Raw genomic sequence first — 5,837 nt, forward strand, 5'->3', positions numbered from 1 at the left:
GACCCTAACTGCATGGGTCTCTGAACAGAGACCGTTTCTTACGGTAACTAGATGCTGACCCGCGATGCTGGTCGTAGATTTGAATTATAATATAAAAAAAATACAGATTCAGATCAGCTGAAATGTCTGAATGGCTGAATCTGAATTAATCTTACTGGCATTTTAGTCAAACATCCAAGTCAAATCAAGTCAAACAGTCAAGTTAAGTCAACTACAGTAAACTCAAATTAATGTCAAACTGAAATTCAAATGCAACCTCAAATTTAATTGAAATTCAAATGCAACTGAAATTTAACTGATATTCAAGTGAAACTTCAAATTTAACTGAAATTTATAATCAAAATGACAATTTTAACATTCATTCATTTTATCCATTGGGTTTAAAATTACACAAAAAAATGATGAAACTATGAGTTCAGAAAAATACATTTCCAAGCTAGCTAACAACAAAACAATAAGCTCATCTGATGATGAACTTTGCCAATACTTCATATATCAAGTAGAGCAATGTGTTATGTCCCTGGTTCACATACGACGAAGACAATCGTTCCTGCAAAGCAAATCAACATCAGTACAATGACTTTATTCAGTTCTTAATACATGGTAGAACAAAATAAGTTGCAGAACATGCTTCATAATCTCTTTTAACATAAGGTCAAGTCACAAACAAAGTGAATAAAGCAGTATGAAGATAAGGCAGTACAATTGCTGGTGGTTAAATTGTTTGCTTCCTCAGTATGGACTATTTTACTAAAAAAAACAACAGATCTTTCTAAGGCAAGTAACAGATAAAACTCAAAATAAAACCATTGGCATTTTGGTGTACACAAAATTGAACTCCTAAATTAAGACAAAAACGGCTCACAACTGCCCACCAGGTATTACAGTAACCCCAATGCGGCAGCTACAATTCATAAGCATCAGATTTGAAGGGACTTGTGTGCAATGTTCCAAACAAATATGAATCTCAAACAAGAATATAGTTACAACACCCATTAGCACTTCATTCAAACTGAACTAGATGAGAGGGACTTGTGAGCATGATCAAGAAAATTTGAAGTATAGGACGTTGGTGCAACTAAATTCATCCCTATATCTGGTTATAGGGAAAAAAACATGATACGACCACAAACCTTGACCATAAAATGGTTCGATGTGTACCTATGGTGATGAAATGGGTTTGGTGTTGTAAGCCTTGGAAGTAGCTGCTCATTGTGATGACCTTCTGAGTTCAATGAAAGTTGTAAGAGAACATTTTAGATAATGATTGTATCCAATTATAGATAGATAATTTCACAAAAGAAGAAGAGAAAAGTGATTATGTTGTCTTTCCTTGTTAAACAACTCAAAAATTGTTCTTGCAGGAGGAACCCATTCATAGTTGCAAAGTAGAACTCCCGAGGCTTCATCACCTGATGTTTTGAGCAACAGTAAATACTTAAACTCGTTAATACTACTAATAATAAATGTTATCTCAACCTCACATGCTGGTATAAAAAACTAAGAAAGCTAAATTGATCGACCTTTTTATTCAAGCTCCTCAAGCTCGACTGCGCTTTTCACTTTGTAAGAGCGAACACGGTTAGCTGTTTTAAAGTCAGGTCTCATGGGCCTTGTAAGAGTAGTGTAGGCTACATCTAAAGAAGTCAAGCTGCATCATCCTGGATTAAAGAAAAACAACCAGTTACCTTTTCGTCATCGTATTTCTTGGCCTCGACTTCCTTCTCCTCCTTATTTTGGGATCATCTCTTTCCTTGTTTGATTCAGATGCTGCTTCATAACTCTGTAACCAGAATATAACATTAACCATGAGAACGATTCTGCTTATCCTAAACCAAGTAAAAGTAGAAAATATCTAAGAACAAGCCCTAAGTACTCATGCTTAATACAAGACATAACCTAAAGACAAAAGAAAAGAAACATAGGATTCACCTTGATATCCACCATTACCATTTCCATCATGGTAACCAGTAAGATGCACTTTACAACCACTGCTCAATAATTTAAAAACAATTTCATCTTCCTCCTCATCAAACACCAAATCCAAATGAATCGATTCTGTCAACCTTGCTCAAGGATTTTCACATTGAGGAACTTGTCAAAAGGATCATCCTGTCAACAAGTTGAAGTTTAGAAAAGGTCAAATGATGCAAATAACATTCCTTACAAAGAGTAAAATGTTGAACTAAGCTATAAGCTATGAAATATGTTTCTTGTGTTGGACAATGGCACACTCACCTATTATCAAATTCATGTAATAAAGATGCAGAATAACATTCTCACGGCAGAAGCTAAGGTGAATATTTAGGCATCAGATATGAATATTTATCATGATTGACAGACAGAGATCTTAACGTTTATCAGATTTGGACACTACATATGCACATAGGTAATGCACATAGATCATTCATTCCCTAAAATCATTCACTGTAAACAAAAGAGAGACCTAAAATCCATGGTAATGAAATATAAAGGTTAAACTTCTCATTTTAATAGTTTGAAATATCTTTTATACATACCCATATGATGCAAGCTTTCTAAATTTATTAAAGTATTACCGAGAACAAAAAATCTGATACAAAAATGTAACAACTAGTCATATTGTCTACACGGTTTCTAGCTTATACAGATAACAAATTGAACATCTTAAGCAATAAAATCATAAGCTAACATTAGCGAACCACTTTAGATACGCAATATTTATGCTACATTCGATGAAAACCAGCTACAACTTGAACTAAAAGATGACAAATTCACACAAAAATTACTAACCCATCCCAATATATGACACCTAACACAGTTCCTATCACTTTTTACTCAGAGTCTTAACATCACTTTGTAATATGATGGATAGAGATGGTATGACCTGCTAACCAAGAAAAATGGTGGGACTGATATGATATATATGAACTAATCAATTACTTATATCATAGCACAGGATATCATCAGTACTCACAAGTGACAGCAGTAAAGGTGGTAGTCTGTAGATATATAGACTTCATAAATCTCACTTTTCTTTCAATAAGAATATGCTACTCAATTCATGAAATCCAAACTACTACAATTACGAAAGCAAGTTTCATATGTTAAGTAAAAATCAGAATATATAATCTACCATTCCAAGTATCTACCAGAGGATCCTTCCATATCAATTGAGACAAAATTAGTCAGCAACTAAATCAGTTAAAAACTGAATTTAAAAAAACCCCAAATTCAGATAAAACTTTCACATCAAAATCAGTTACAATTAAACATATCCACCAATTACCTAGACCCGAATATAAAATCAAGTTGAATGAAAAGAAAAAAAATTAAAACCCAAATTTTGTACCTGATGAAGTTTGTAAAATCAAACCCTAATAACCGCACCAAATTGAGAAATCAACCTGAAATCAACCAATAATCGAAATATGGTTAAAACCCAATGAAGAGAATCAACCAAATCAACAAAAAGAAAAGAAAATTTTTTAAAACTGAATTTTTGTACCTGATGAACCCTAATAACCACACCAATTGAGAAATCAACCTGAAATCGAAAAATGGTTAAAACCCAATAAAGAGAATCTACCAGATCAAAAAATAAAGTTATAAGAAAAGAAAATAAGAGAACTTGAATTCAAACCCTAACTTTACCTGATGTTGTTTGAAAAATAAAACCCTGCACAAAATAAAGAGATGTGAAGCTTTATCGAGTTTCCATTAGGTTTCTATTAGGTTTTCAAGTGAAAAAATTCATAGTGAACTCTGGTTAGTGGTGGTGGGGAAGAAAGAGGTGGTGTTCTGCTGCGGATAAGGTTTGGGCGAAGTGAAGTGAGAGAAAGGTATCGAGATATATATAGGCTCGATAATACAGAAGTTCAATCTTGACCGTGCAAAATGAAACGACCAGATCTGAAGCGGAGGTCAAGAGTCGTCGAATCGGTAGCTCATTGATGGCAAAATAGTAGATAACTTTTCTAGTTCAGAGACGGCTGATTAGCCTCTCAGAATTTTTCCGTGTTTTTACCAAACCAGAGACCGCTATCTTTGGTCAACGGTCTAAATAAAGTCAACGAGGGTCTCTGATGTGGGTTGCTAAATACCCATTTTCCACTAGTGTTGCCATACCTTCCATGGTGATTGGATTCCTAGCATTGGCGGCTTTGGAAGTGTTTGGGATCGCTGGGGTAACTCATGAAGCGGAAAGTTGGGATTGGTAATTGAAGTGAATTCTGGTTAATGATTGAATTTAGATCTAAGATCCACCATCTTGTGTTTGGGAAGATTGGAATGAAAATTGAGAAATTGGCTTCGCAACCGAGAGATTAACCTCCCATTGTGGTCGCCAATTGTTTTGGGGTAAAAACTGATTCTGCTGTTTTTGGTAAATTTGGGTTTGTTGATGAGAAACGAATTCAAACCCTAAACAAATGTACTGCACATGAGTACTTTTAGATTCGAGAGATCAATCTGTAAGACTCTGGCCTAAACCAAGAAATGGTCGTTCCAGATTTAATTCGGTAAAGTGAAGGAGAAGGGTTGACCTTAGGGAGGGAAGCGAAGAAGGTGTTTGAGATCAGAATGTTGAATTATGAAGGTATGGCTATTTTATGACTTGTATCAGAATGTGGAACTGGCTTGCAGAACGTAAGCTATCAATTCTTGGTATTTTCTGGATACTTGTGTTGATAACACTTGTGTTGTGTTGAAATAGGTTGAAATCCTATTTATACAAGTCATGTTCGAACGCACCCTGATCTAGTAGGAAGTGGAGGCAGTTAGGTAGTGGAGAAGTGGGGTTGTGCAAAAGGTGGTGACCATCACGTTTCCATTATTGGGGAAGACTGGTCACCCTTTCACCCACTACTCTCATTGATGTTAACCATCTGTCCTTTCTTGACATTTTCTCGTAATGGGCGTGTTGCACGCCGCACACTGTAAACCGCCAGACCAGTACCCCAGTGAGTATCCCCCATTTTGTGACATGTTTGATGTCTCGAGTATTTTCGTGGAAAATATGTAGCAGATTGCTGAGTGGGTCTTGTGTTCAAGACCTAGTTATTCTGACCAATCGCGCGCAAACTAGGCGGCGCGTAATCATGTGTAACGATCTAAGTCATGAGACTTTCCACAAGAAATAGTGTGTGACTCTATTAAGTTATTCATGGTTGATCGTCTAGGATTTAATCTTGGACGGTAAATTCGGCTAGCGAAGTTGGATGACCGAGATTGTGATTTATAGAAGAGGGTGGCCGTTGATTATGGCCACATCTCGTTAGCGCCTGCCAGTAGCATAATGGCGTAATTCGGCGGCCATTATATCTTGGCATTTTGGTGTTACATCCAAATATGACCCAAAAATATTGACTCTAGTTGTCGTATCAAACTTAATGCCTTAGGTGGCATTATTTGGCATGGGACGGCATAGCGGTCTTAACCAAATTAGGGTTTAGCATGTAAAAGCCCTAATTAGTGTGTGCGGCTATGTTGACGCGATGACCACTAGGTGTTGGCGCGGTTTGGATTTATTTAATGCGTGTGGCGGGTTTAAAGCGACCTGATTGGTCGATGAAAAAGGGGTCGGCAAGCAGCATGGGGTCGGCCTCATTCTAATTGTGTGTAGCGCATTTAGACCGACCTGATTGGTCGATGGAAAGGGGGCCGGCAAGCATCATGGGGACGACCTCATTCTAAGTGCATGTGGCGCATTTAGTGCGACCTGATTGGTCGATGGAAAGGGGGCCGACAAGCAACATGGGGTCAGCCTTATTCTAAATGCATGTGGCGCATTTAGAGCGACCTGATTGGTCGATGCAAAGGGGGCCGGCAAGCAGCATGGGGAGGCCTCATTCTAAATG

The 5,837-nt window shown here is 37.1% G+C and overlaps 1 long non-coding RNA gene across 3 annotated transcripts; it reads right to left on the reverse strand.

Moving 5' to 3' along the window:
* Window positions 1–357: 357 nt before the first annotated feature.
* On the reverse strand, window positions 358–3,785 carry LOC113332139. Of its 3 annotated transcripts, none has more exons than XR_003351352.1 (8): window positions 3,634–3,785; window positions 3,488–3,526; window positions 3,332–3,386; window positions 1,933–2,112; window positions 1,689–1,783; window positions 1,524–1,562; window positions 1,162–1,412; window positions 358–550 (listed from the first exon to the last, which is right to left on the reverse strand). It is a non-coding gene; the product is annotated as an uncharacterized LOC113332139 (long non-coding RNA). The 3 variants fall into 3 exon arrangements; XR_003351351.1 differs by having other exon boundaries at window positions 1,524–1,586; XR_003351350.1 differs by having other exon boundaries at window positions 1,524–1,783.
* Window positions 3,786–5,837: the final 2,052 nt, after the last annotated feature.

This window comes from Papaver somniferum, unplaced genomic scaffold (genome assembly GCF_003573695.1).
Source record: "Papaver somniferum cultivar HN1 unplaced genomic scaffold, ASM357369v1 unplaced-scaffold_128, whole genome shotgun sequence".
In the NCBI taxonomy this organism is placed as follows: Eukaryota; Viridiplantae; Streptophyta; class Magnoliopsida; order Ranunculales; family Papaveraceae; genus Papaver; species Papaver somniferum.